This window comes from Cupressus sempervirens, chromosome 4, assembly GCF_028749045.1.
Source record: "Cupressus sempervirens isolate cs-2001-9-10 chromosome 4, ASM2874904v1, whole genome shotgun sequence".
Classification (NCBI taxonomy): Eukaryota; Viridiplantae; Streptophyta; class Pinopsida; order Cupressales; family Cupressaceae; genus Cupressus; species Cupressus sempervirens.
In genome coordinates this window covers 414,170,148-414,183,867 of record NC_143121.1, presented here as the reverse complement: position 1 = coordinate 414,183,867, position 13,720 = coordinate 414,170,148, and positions in this window count along the sequence as shown.

Below are 13,720 nucleotides of genomic sequence, written 5' to 3'. Positions count from 1 at the left end.
CTCTCCATGGGATGTACTTGATCCATCTCTTTTTTGCCATGTCTTTTTCATTTCTTCCTTGATGTGTTCCACATCAACTTTTTCTTTACCCTTGTTGACTTCTAACTTGGGTGCCTTGGCCTTTGTTGGGAAATACCTATTGACATGTCCTATCTTCAAGCAACTAAAACATGTGGTTTGGCTTAACCACCTACTATAATTTCCCTTGAAATGTGTTCTTATGTAGTTCTGAGGAACATGACCATATTCCTGACAGTAGTGACAACTTTTCCTAGTATTGTAATCCCAATTGTAGTGGCGTGCATAGTTTTTTCTCCTTGCAGGCTAATTAGGTGTCCACATAGGCTTTGATCTACACTCAAAAGCTCTATGTCCATACTTTTTGCAATTTTAGTAGTGACCTTCAAATCTTGGTGTCCTCATGGTCTTAGTTCTGTAGTCTTGTGTCGAGTGTCCTTGCATGTTACACTTGTGACACTAACCTTTGTTTTTGGATGTGTCTTGCTGATTGATCTTTCTACTCCTACAAACATTAGTAGTGTGCCCCTTTTTATTATAGAAATGACATGTGGGTTTAGTGTTCTTACCTTTCTTGGTCCTTTTTGTTGCAGTCTTGGATGATTCTCCTTGTTTAGTGCTAGTGTAACCAAGTCCTGAAGTATCTGTTGGGTGATGTGACGCGCTCCCCTACCCACAGGTGGTTAATTATGTGGTGTTCCATGTTCACTAACAGTCATGTCTTTTGGTGCAACAGTAAATGGGCTCAACAATTGGTATCAGAGCTATGGTTTTATTATTGTAACCCTAGATTGAATCCATGGGAATGCATGAGAGGATAAAAGAAAGGGCAAGATATATGAATAATTATTGCAGATCTAAGGGTTTTAGATTTGCTGTTATGATGGGATGTTAAAATATTTTGGGCATGTGAAATTGTTGGACAAAAATATTTTTTTGGATGTTTCATTTAAATGAGGGTTTTGGAGGGTAGCTTGCAGAAATGACCTCTTGAGTAAAAACAGACCTCACCATTGGATCCGAGTCGACATTTCCATAAATTTTGATATATAATATGCCCTAGTTTGGCCATGTTCAGAGGAAATGAAAGTGTTTTTTGGTTTCAGCCCATGATGGCCGTCAAATTTAATCCTGTCGGAATGTCACTGAAAAAAATTAAAAATGAAAAATCGCACAAAAAATGGTAAAAAGACTGTCTTAGTAAAATGGCCATAACTTTCTCTCAGAATATCAGATTTTAGAGTTCTTATAGGCGTTGGAAAGCTAATTCAGAGCACTACAAGATGGTGTAGGGTTGGTTTTGTGATTTTGAGATTTTGTCAAGTTTTAAGAGCCCTAAAGTAAGATGTTGTTTATTTTGAGCATGGATTAGGGCATAACTTGGGCATACGGAGTCGGATTTTGGACTTTGAGTAGTCAACAGAAAGCTCTTGGAGAGCTCTACACATTGGTTCAGATTTGGTGTAGGTTTAGCATGATTTATTTGTTGATATATTTATCTAAATAGTTTATGGTATATATTTTGACTATGGTAACTTGTGAGTTTATGGCATTGGAGATTTAAGTTTTGATGTCATTGTATACTCAAGTTTGGTCTCATGATGATATGTTTATCAGTGTTTAGTTTGGATATGCATGATGACTTGTTGGATCTACAAGTTGTGCAGTGTTGTAAGCGGTCTATACTTATAGGTTACATTTATAGCTTGGTTATGGGTTGTCTTTGCCCATTGATCTTTCATTATTGATGCATATTCAGATTGGTGGCTTGGATTTGGGTTGTTTATGCCCTAAGTCACATGATTTACTATTTTCTTCATGTAGAAGGGATGAGATGTTGTTACTAGGTACAGTCATGGCAGAGGATTGTGGTTGACTATGCTGACAGGTTGGACATACTTTGAGAACCAGATGCTCAGTTCATGGATATGATCATGGTGCCATGGATTTTGGCATGACATGATTGGATATACAGGTACATCCTTGATGTTCATTAGCTTGGATTTTTGATTTAGTTATGGTGGTATATCTTCTTGGTTGAGGATCATGGTTATTTGGTTTCTTTTGAGGAGCTCATGATGTGCACTTTGAGTTCTTTGATGGTTTGATTCCTTGGTTGATTCTCATGGTTAGAAGATGGTTTTTCATTATGATGTCATGGATAGCTTGGATACATAGTTTAGTGGGAGCTTGTGACAGTGATGGGGTGATAGTGTAGGATTAGTTCCTGGTTTGGTTTATATCTTCTTGGTTTGGAGGGGATGGATTTTATGATGCCATAGGTGACTTGGTACCACAGTTGAGTGGGAGTTGTTAACAGTGATATATTTATTGAGTGTTTACAGATGTTGAAGGTTTGTCTTAGATCCTATTGCTGCAGAAGCGTCTTTGACATTTGCATGGTGCACTTGTTATCTTCATGGTGTGTGAAGATGGTTAGATCTTGAGGACTCATGGAGTTCTTGGTTATCTTCATGGTATGTGGAGATGGTTCTTCCTGGTATGTGGAGATGGTTTTCTTCATGGTGTGTGGAGATGGTTGCATCTTGAGGACTCACAGGGTTCTTGGCAAAGGTGTGGTTTATGCTTTTATTTGGCATGTTATCCTTGGTATGAGGGTGGTTTCTTTATTATGTTATGGTATACTCTTGATATGCGTTTAGAGTTGTGACATGTTATGGTGTGTTCATGTGGAGCATGTTATCTCTTTTAGTTGAGATGGTAAGATCATGTTGTCATGTTTATGTTCCTGAGGCCATGGTTGGAACTTTGACATTGATCTTGGTTTAGTTTCTTGGTATTGAGTACACTAATCATAAGCTGGATACTTCATGATATTGCTATGTTGCATTTGGAGTTGGAATTGATTGATTGGTTACAGGTGCTCATGGATACTTAGAGACGGTGGTGATGCTGATTTCTCTTGGATTAGAGAAATATTTGTTGGATGGTTGATGGTTTCAACAAGAAGTCTAAGGGGCAGTCACTTGATATGGACTTGAGAGGAGATTGTTCTTAGATGAGTCTTGGTTGGAGACTTGGGTATCTTGATGAGCATTCTCATTCCCCACTCTTTGTCTACTTGGCAGTTTGCTACTTGAGAGGTATAACCCATTGTTTCTCTCAGTTGCATTATATTTATGCTTGTCTTTCATGGATATGGATCTTGAGCTACGACACATGAGTTAGTTCTGGAGGGTTCATTTGAGAGATGGTTAAGCATTGGTTATCTCCATGTGCATATGTTGTTATGCTAGTTGAGTTTGGGAGATGGTTTTTATATTGGGCATATTCCTTGGATTAGGAATGGTTATTCCTTGATTTAGAAATGGTTTATGAGTTTGATCTTCTTGTGAGAGGCTTACATCCATGATGAGTTATATGGTATGGTTTGGGTGTTGTTGAGGCTTCTTGTTGGGGTTTTATGGAGGAGATCATACTTGCACAGTTTACATCTAGAGGTGTGTGTAGAAGGACATGATACAGGTTATGATTTGCATGGTTTCTCTAGTCTTGGTTATCTTCCTGGATGTTCAGTTTTGACTACATTGGATTTGAGATTGGTTGGAGATTGTGATCACTAGTTTGTGCTCATGTATGTCATGTGAGAGATGACATGGTTATTTCTTTATCTCTTTCCTTTGTTGGTTGTGGTGAACTTGGGAGAGCATTGGAGACTTGTTATGAGAGTTGTTCTTACAGGATATTAGTTTATGTATTGTGGATGTCCTTGATACTACATGGATTCACTTCTTTGAGATGTGTTGAGTGGATTGGTTATAGATTTGATATTATCTTTTGCAGTGGGAGCTTCGTGGTATATATGTGGCAGGTATTGCTCTTGAGGCTTGTGATTGCAGGTTATAGATTGGATATGCCGGTGATATGAGATTCACTTGTTATACCTTTGAGGTATGGATAGTTGGATGGGTTTGGCACTTGCTATGGGTGCTATTTCAGCTATGGATATTTTGACAACTACGGATACATGTGATTACCTTTGGATCAGGTTATTTGTGCTTGGAATTTTAGTTGGTACAAGATTTTATGATCTTCTAATGCGACAGGTTGGGTGGTTTTCTCTTTAGATGGCTTCTATGTATGTCCAGTGGGAGTGGCATAATAGGAGGTGAGATCATTCATGTTTGAGATGCTGGATACTTTGATTTTTTTGCAGGTACCAGGATGGAGCACTTGGTGTATTTTGATCCATGATGGTGGATGTGCTGGGAGGGATTGTTCCCTTGTTCATTTGTGTGGCTACGGATTGACCCTATGCAATGTATACAACAAGTGGGAGATTGTTGAGATAATGGGTGTTGCACACATTGCATAATATTGTTATTTTATTATTTTATTTTATTATGTAATGTTGTACCTAGATGGACGTGCAACATGTAAAGATTCCCATGGAATATTCTTGATGAGTTGTATTGTAACATTGTGAAAATATTTTATGTAATTATTTAATATTGGGGAAAAGAATTAAATGCCCAATATTAAATGTGGGGTTAGTGGGTTAGGTAGCACATGGTTTTAGCACATGGTTTATGTAATACCACTTGGTGGTTTTGTTGGACTTGCTACTATATAAGCAGCCACAAGGGTAGTTTTTGTGAGAGAAAAAGAGAGTGACAAGGAAAAGACAAAAGGCAAGAGTCGAGTGGGACAAGGCTTGATAGGTTAGCCAAGGGAGCATTTGTGAAAGTTGAAAGCATGGCATGGGATGTGTGGATTCATGCTTGTTCACATAGTTTGCTCGGTTGTGGCTATGGCCATGAAGGCTTCCATGGTTGTATGGCAATGGTATTTTTGCTGAATAATACATGATGATGGATGCTTTTGGAGGCTGGGTTTTTCCCTCAATGAGGGTTTCCTAGGGTATATCTTGTGTCACAATTTTGTGGGTATGTTTTCTATTCTCTTGCATGTGGATTTTAATTTTGTGTTTATTTCAAATTTATTATGGGTTATGTGGAAACGGTTATATTCTTTATTGCCAAGTTTCCTTACAAGTGGTATCAGAGCCTGGTTTTGGCCTGGTCATGGGTTCAAATCTCCCTGGTGCCTTCCCGACCCACGTAAGCACCTGGTATGCACGTCGAGGGGGAGATTTTTGGGTGATTCGATGTGCTCCCCTACCCACAGGTGGTTAATTATGTGGTGTTCCATGTTCACTAACAGTCATGGCTTTTGGTGCAATGGTAAATGGGCTCAACAGTATCATTACTAGCCCTTGGTGATTTTAGCAATTGTTAAAAGTACTTGATAGCCTCATTGGGTTTGTTATAGCTTTTTGCTATCTCCTTTTCTCTGTTCAACTCATTTTGCAATTGTTCATTTTGCATCTTCAAGGTGGAGATCTCAATTTTCTTCATGTTTAGCTCATGATGAGCATTCATCATCTGGCTTAAGGTGTCTAGCTACATGTTTGAGATCTTTTCAAACTCAACTATCTTCTCCTCCAATCTATTGGTGAAATTTATCTTGTCATCTTCTATCATGGCCTTGTCTTCAACAACTCTTTTCTTTTGTTTAGTCACTTCACAAAGAATTATGGCTTGTGATTCTTGTTCAAGCTTGAGTAATTTGATTTCTTCAGCTTGCACTCTATTTTTCTCCATTAGTTTTTCTATTGCTGGATCAAACTCCTTGGAATCTCCATTGGAAAACACTTATGTGGTACCAATCTCCTTGTAGTGTATGCCATTTTTAGCTATGGCTATCTCCTTTCTTCTTTTCAAGGATTTTCTTAGTTCCTCTCTAGCTTCCTCTACCTTGTGTAGAGTGAGATGCACATCAATCACTTGATTGTCAATAATCTTCCCAAGTTTGAAGACTTCCATATTTTGATCTTTTTTTCCAAGCTATTAGGCTTCTCCTTGTCAGAACCAGAGCTTTTATACCAATTTTTGAAATGTTCAAATGGGAAGAGTACTTCTAAGAGGGGGAGGGGGGGTGGTTGAATTAGAAGTAACTAGTTTTTATCCTTTTAAACCCTCATTAATGTATAACTAAAAGTAAGGTACATGCATGTAAATATATAAGAAAACATGAAATGAAAGCATGCATCAACACATGACACAAGATATTTGGTAACCTAGAAACCCTCTAGGAATAAGAAGGTAAAACTAGGCTGGGGATGACACCCACAAAAATTACTGCAGCAATATGTTCAACCACTTCTGATGGTTTTCTCTATTAAAGGCCTACCCTATTAAAGGCTTTACACTATGTCAATAGTGACCTAGTTAGAGGATTTACAAACACTTTATAGGAAGTGTGACCCTATTAAAGGATTTACAATAGGTTGTTAAAACCACCTAATTCAATAGGATTTTCATCACCTTTTCCAAAGGTTTTCCCACTTAGCTATTAAGCTAACCTATCAACATAGGATTTTCATCATCTAATACAATGGTGAGAAAGTATTAGAACATTTGACCTAATAGAGTGCAATCTTCAATTATTGGGTTTAGGTACTAGATCTACTCTTCCTATTCTGATCCTTGCTTTATTTGATCTTTGTATGTGTCCCCTATTCTATTTTGATCAACTAGATATGTAATTACTACTCCATTCTTCTAAGTCTTTCCTTCTTCACATTGAATTTTTCTATGGTCTCCCCATACATTGTTCTCATCCACATATGCAATGGGTTTTCAACCTCCTTTTAAAGATTGTGAAGACTTAGGGTTAGGTATGGACCTATGATCCATATTGAATCTCAAATTCCCACTCATTCCTTGCATTTTTCTTATTGGTTGCATGCCTTCTCCATTTTTTCTAACTAGCTACATGTAGATTGCATAGGGAACATAAAAGATTCATTCTTATCATTTTTCTCCTTCAAAATATTTCCATGTCGGCTCCAAAAATGATTTACATATGAGTTTGTGAGGGCACAAACTCATATGTTGATTCTATGGTACTCGATACATACTATATTACCAAATCACTCGGCACATACTATGCTCTATCTTTCTTGGTATGAATTGTGACTCGACACCTGTATACTGCTTGACATCTATTACTTGCTCGACACCTATTAAGATTCTGACTCAGCAACTAATATAACTCACTTAACATACATAGTGTACTCATCATATATGGTGGAATCGGTTGAGTGTGTTGACACTCGAATGTCAAGACCATTCTAAGACCAACAACTTTTTGCATTGCACTGCTCTTGTAGTTCCTGCAACTAGACACAAAAATGTGAGGAGCGAGGATATAAGTCAACTATACTAATGTAGTATCATAGATTCAAAAGATACTCCGACAAAACAATAATATTAGATTTATCACTTTTATGTTTCATATATGTTCTGTGAGGAAAGATTCATCCTTAAAAGAAATTTTCATGGTAAAAAAATGTTCAAGTATCTAAGATCATTAGTTCAAACTTTTAGGTCCATGGTTCCAATATTGTAGTATTGTTCTCATTTCACTAAATTGGATAAAAGTTATGTCATTAAGTCCAACTCTTGCCCCCTCCCTTCATTTTCTTTTTTGTTTTTGTGTAGTAAAAAAAGGGTGAGATTCCTAGTGACTCTTTTTGTAGAGATCTAGGGCATGTGGATAGAACATAGTAGAAAGAAAGAAATGAAGGGCCTATCCCATTAGTTGAGAGGGGAGCCTTCCCAATCCACAACTTTAGTTTCAATCATAAAAAGTGGTACATGGCCTGTGCCCTATTTTCATTCATAAGTTTGGAATTAAGATGTCAAACTTGTGTTTCTCCTCCAATCTATTGATAATCCCCTCCTCTTTTCATTGGAGGACACATTGATGAAATTGAATCTCCAAACTTTAGAGATTTCCCTTTGAGATTCTATCTAGTCTACAATCTAGACATCATTCAACGTAAGGAAGAAGCCAATGTAAATGAATCATATTTACTCTTCTTTTTAGCTGTTTAGAAGTTAAGGTTGTAAGAGTTGCTTTCCTTTTCACACTTGAGGTTCAGTTAATGTTTTCCCCTTGTCAAATAAAGTGACAATATAGTTGAAAGCTCAGGTAATATTAACTCAGAGTTTTGACTTTGTTAGAAAGTAGGGTTTGAACTTGAAAGGTCCCATAGCTTAGGTCAACCTCCAAATAGAACAACAAAGTGTCTAGGACCAAGAACATGTTTACTAAGAACAACAATGTTTTTCAAATTACTTCCATTGAAAAGACTAAGGGAAAAAACAAAATAGCAAATTGCAAGGAATAGGTTTTTTTTTTCCTTTTTTTTCGGCGAAAAAGTGGTATACCACTTATATATATATATATATTAATAAAACCTAGTTAAATGGTTCATGAAGGGAAGAACCAATAAGAAACCCTTCAATTTTCACCAAAGACAAAGAAATTCTATAAATAATACAATTGGTCCAACTCAAAGTAACCAAGAACAAAAGCTCACATAATATTCGAGCTATTTACACCAATATTGATCTCAGACTGCTACCCATCTCATTACCTTGACCCTTCATTGATACAAAGAGCTCACAAGAAAATTCACAAATTTACAAGTAAAAAAAGACAAAAAATACTCCTAAGGGTCCCAAAACAAAGTAAAGTATAAGTTGGCACAATGTAGTCGGTCCACCCTGCAACTAGATACAACCAATCTGCTTCAAAAATTTGAGACCACTAAAAGATGCAGGAAGCACTTCAATAAACTATACTACTAATTCCCAATCCATAATAGTCAGATCATCACCATCATTCAAATGCAGGCAAGCCATCAGATTATCAATTTGAAACACATTGCTTGACCCCTATTCATGAAAAGCCTCAAGAAAGCTAGCTTGTTCTCAGGTGTACAGAGAACGTGGAACCTCATGCCCATGAAGGAGTAAGTCACAAATGAATACTACTTTCAGACGAATCAAATTTGCTTCTTCAATTGACATAATTTCTCTGTGATTCCACAGAATGACATCTAGTGGGCCAAGATCCCTGATCAAAACTATACTTTTCAGATTTAACATGAAACTAATAAATCCTATATCCCTACTAAGAAGCAAATTTGAGAAAACACCCTCGATTGGTACAAAACCCAACGTCAAATCATATTTCCTCAATTCCTTTAAGATCACTGGTTTGTCAAGTACATTTTATCAAATTATCCTATCCATAATACAAATAACAACTTCACAATCTAAAATGATATCCATGACATACGTTAAGAACAAGGAAACCACACGCGATGGCAAAATCATTCTTGGAAGAACTGGGTAGAGAAAATCTAATCCCAAAATACCCAAGACATCTTCACAACATTTCAAACACCTTAATTTAAAAGCCTCCTCCAAATTTAAAATGGACAGCAAACCAAAAATTGGGACTTCCCTATCATAGCATTTCCTAATCACCCTGAAGAACAAACCATTCCCTTCCATCACCCTGTAGAACAGAAATATCACTATTATTTTTGCATTTAGTTTTCTTGGGGAAGAAGTGAAAAAATAGAAATCTTATCTTTCTTAAATCGACCTCTTTGCACATGAGAATATCCATTCTCATCAATTGGCTCTACTCAAAACTAACATTAAATTGTACTCGACATGCTAAATGCACAAAGTAGTCAAAAATATGATTATACATCGGCTGGGTATTAGCATGCGGTGTACCAAATGTGATTCACTACCCAAAAATGATAAAATAATGATTAGCAAATCACATGTCCAAATGATGTCAATGTCCTATTACTTGAAATCCCTCAAATTCACAATACTTATTATAGATTATGTGGTACTGATTTTATCCTTGTCGATAGCTTTGAAAAGATTAGGGAATAAAATGACATCAAATGTACTCAGTACCATGTGTGGTGTTTGTAAATCACACCCCAGGTTGGATAAAATATCTGCAACCTAATTCCCTTCTCTTAGAGTATGGTAAAATATAACAGAGTTAAATCTATCTATTAAATTCCATGCTTGATATAACATATACCCAAATTTCCAATTACCCACATGGCGCTGTAGACAAGCATTAATCACCAAAGTTGAATCACCCTCTATCTAAATCTATGTATGATTCTTTTTAAAAGCCATTTCAACTCCAAATAAAAGAGCCATTACTTCTACACAATTATTAGTCCCTGATGGAAGTTTTTTTGATAATAAGTCGGTGACCCTGCCTTCATGATCTCTAATACATACCCCTATTCTTGAAGCGCCTGGATTTCCTCTTGAACATCCATCAAAATTTAACTTCAAGAAACCTTTCTTCGGGGGAATCCATTGAACTTTTAGTCTGTTTGATTTTACACTTGGCCCAAAGATAATGAAATTATAACTAGGAGAAATTAAGTTGAACCATCTATTTGACATTAAGATATCCTAGGCTATTACAATTAAATGCTCTTTAGTTTTCTTTACATAGACCAAAACAACTTCAACAATTGAACTCTCTAAACCTTTCAACTAAATTCCTAAATCAAATTGAAGCTGTTTGAATATACGTTTATTCCTCTCCCACCATAAGGCCCAAATAACTAGAGTTGGGATACATTTCCATAAACAAGCATAAAAAGAGTGATTATTTGAAGATGGACAACCATTGAATAAATCCAAAAGTGTGTTTGGTAAAGGAAACATCACATTTAACTTATGTAGCACAAATGACCAACATTCCTGAGCCACTAGGTGATCCCACAATAATGGGTTCCACCTTTTTACCAATTTTGACATTGAAATCAATATTTTTTCAACAAACGTCACATTCAAGTGACTATATCTCCAAAACTATAAATAATTTCAAGATGACATAAACTAGTGATTTTGAGTACTTTGTTCCTACTTTTAAACCATATTTTTTAATAAAATAAATAAATTATTTATATCATTTTTTTTAATCTCCTCCGAAAAGTGGTACATAATAAAATTCAATATTTTTAAAGAGTGACAGTCTATTTGACACACATAATTTTTTTTATAGAAATGATAATGAAGTAATTCTTTCAGAATTAGATTTGTAACATCAATATCCAGAGGATGCATTTGGTTTGATTTATTTTGGTTGAATATTGTATAGTTTATGAAGTTTTGAAGTGACACAAATTGTAATTCAGACATACGTTTTATTTGACACAGATAATTTGAAGTCAATTTATCATAAACCTAAATTATTATTTTTGAATATCAAGGTATCTCAATAAGCTAGTTCCTACATAATTTTCAAATTTTTTTGACCTGATTTACTAATTTTCTCGAGGTGTTGAAGTGAGTTGATGTTCAATCGGTAATGAACTGGTAATGAACCTATAATGAGTTAAACTCATATTTGAAAGTCTTAATGACTAAAATATGTATTACAATTATAGTCATTGGAAAGCTTGCTCCTAGTAGCACATTTTGATATTTTTAATTTTATAGTAGGAGATCATTCTCCTACAGTTATGGGAGTCAAAAGAGCAAAAAAAAAAAAGGAAAAAGGGTTAAAATTTTCCTAATTTTATGTGTTCGCATGAACATGGCATTCACACAAACATATTGGGCATGTTCACGTGAACATATGAGAAAAATAAACTGACAACCGGAGTTTTTATTTAATGTGTTCGTATGAACATTTATAATAATTTGTGTTTGCACAAACATGCAAAAAGGGAAAATTTATCAAGATCCCAAATAGAAAAGTGGAATTTCAATCGCAAAATCACCGTTAGTAATATGTTCGCACAAACATATTAACAAGGCATGTTTGTGCGAACATAGCTTATTTAAACTTAACATGTTCGCATGAACATACCTTGTTAATATGTTCGCGTGAACATAGTTAGCACGTTCGAGTGAACATATGTAAAATTCTACATGCAAAATTTTCATCATTTCGCAATTTCCTTCATCCCCCAAATGTGGTACCTAGTATTGCGGGTTCACCCCACTTTACATTGAACAAATAAATGATCAATTGATTATGGTTCGTCTAGACATAACACACATTTAAAATTTTGAACTATTTTTAACTTTTGCAATCGATCCCCTATCAGAATTCTCTTCCTAAGTGCCAACCAAGAGAAACAACCAAAATTTGGTAAAACAATTAAATTCCAACAAAACATAAATGCTCTAGATTTCTTCATACCTGAAATCTGATGTGAAACTGCCAAATACCCCATTTTGACTGAATATTTCCCCTCCTAACTAGGAGCCCAAATTAACTCATCATTATATGAAGACACCAACACCATTCTAGATTTACATTCATTAACAAAATCATTCTTAGTCTCCTCAGGTATGGGGAGATCATCTGGATTCTTCCAAGTAACTAAATCTGAGGTTAGATCCACTTCTTTAAAATATTCTTTAACATGCAGACCCCAATGCTGATAAAAGATATGTTTCCAAAGCTTGAAAGAATACATCATAGTTAAGGGTGGGAGACCATTCCAAGAGTCCTCCCAGAATAACACTATAGAACCCTTATTAACTTTCCATGAAAGATATTTTGTAATCAGAGCCTGTGAATCAACCATAAAGTTCCAGATTGCAAAACCCTTAGGTAAATTTTCTAGTGTGAAAATCCTAGAAGGAACTGATGTATCTAGATATTTCCACTGCATAATTTTACATCATTTAGCATCTACTCTTTCATACATAAACCAAACTAATTTAGCACCAAAAGCTTTAGCTCTTGATTGTAAATTTGGCAAATTAACACCCCAGAGCTTTTGTCAATTGCCATTTCATTGAGAGAAATTAATGGAATTTTCTTTGCTCCTAACATGTTATCAGACCATAAGAAGCCTTTGATTATGCTCTCAATTTTCTTAATAAAATTCATAGGGGCTGATAACATAGAGAAAAAGTAGTTTGGAATAGCAATGAGCACAAACTTAATTAACATGATATGGCTCGATAGAGATAACCACCTCACCTTCCAAGACATAGTTATATTCTTGATCCTCCTAATAATATTGATCCAATAAGAAGATTTATTACTTACCATAAAAAAAGGAACTCCCAAATATGAAGAGGGCAACTAATCCTATTTGAATTCTAAAATCTTACAAATTCTACTACCCACTTCAGACCTTGTGTTAAATAGGAAAATCTTGGATTTTGCATTACTAATCTTTTTCCCAAAAAACTTATTATATAAGTCCAATATTGCGTTTATGTATTTAGATTCTTTAATACTTGATAATCCAAACAACAAGGTATCATTTGCAAACAAAGAGTGAGTAAAAAATAGCTCCTTACTACCAAATTGAATGCCCTGCCACCAATTAGACTACTAGGAATTAATAATAGCTCTACTAAGAGCTTCTGCCATTAAAATGAATAAGGCCAGAGAAAGTGGATCTCCCTGCCTAATACCCTGAGAGGATTGGAAGTAGCCTTCTGGAGAACCATTAATGAGAATTGAGAAGTGTGCCCTTGAAACACATGCTTTGATCCACTTACACCATTTTTTCCCAAAGCCCATCTTTTCCAAAACTTTACAAAGAAAAAACAAATTAACTCTATCGCAAGCTTTCATCATGTCCAACTTTATCACAAAAGAGGGTATTTTCTGATCTTTAATGAAATGCAAAGTTTCATGTGCCATAATTGAACCCTCTAGAGTCTCTCTACCAGGAACAAATCCCCCCTGTTCTGAAGAAATAATATTTGGTAAGATGACTTTAAGTCTAAAATAAATGGCTTTAGTGAAGATCTTATATATGGTATTATATAATGATATGGGCCTAAAATCTGAGAAC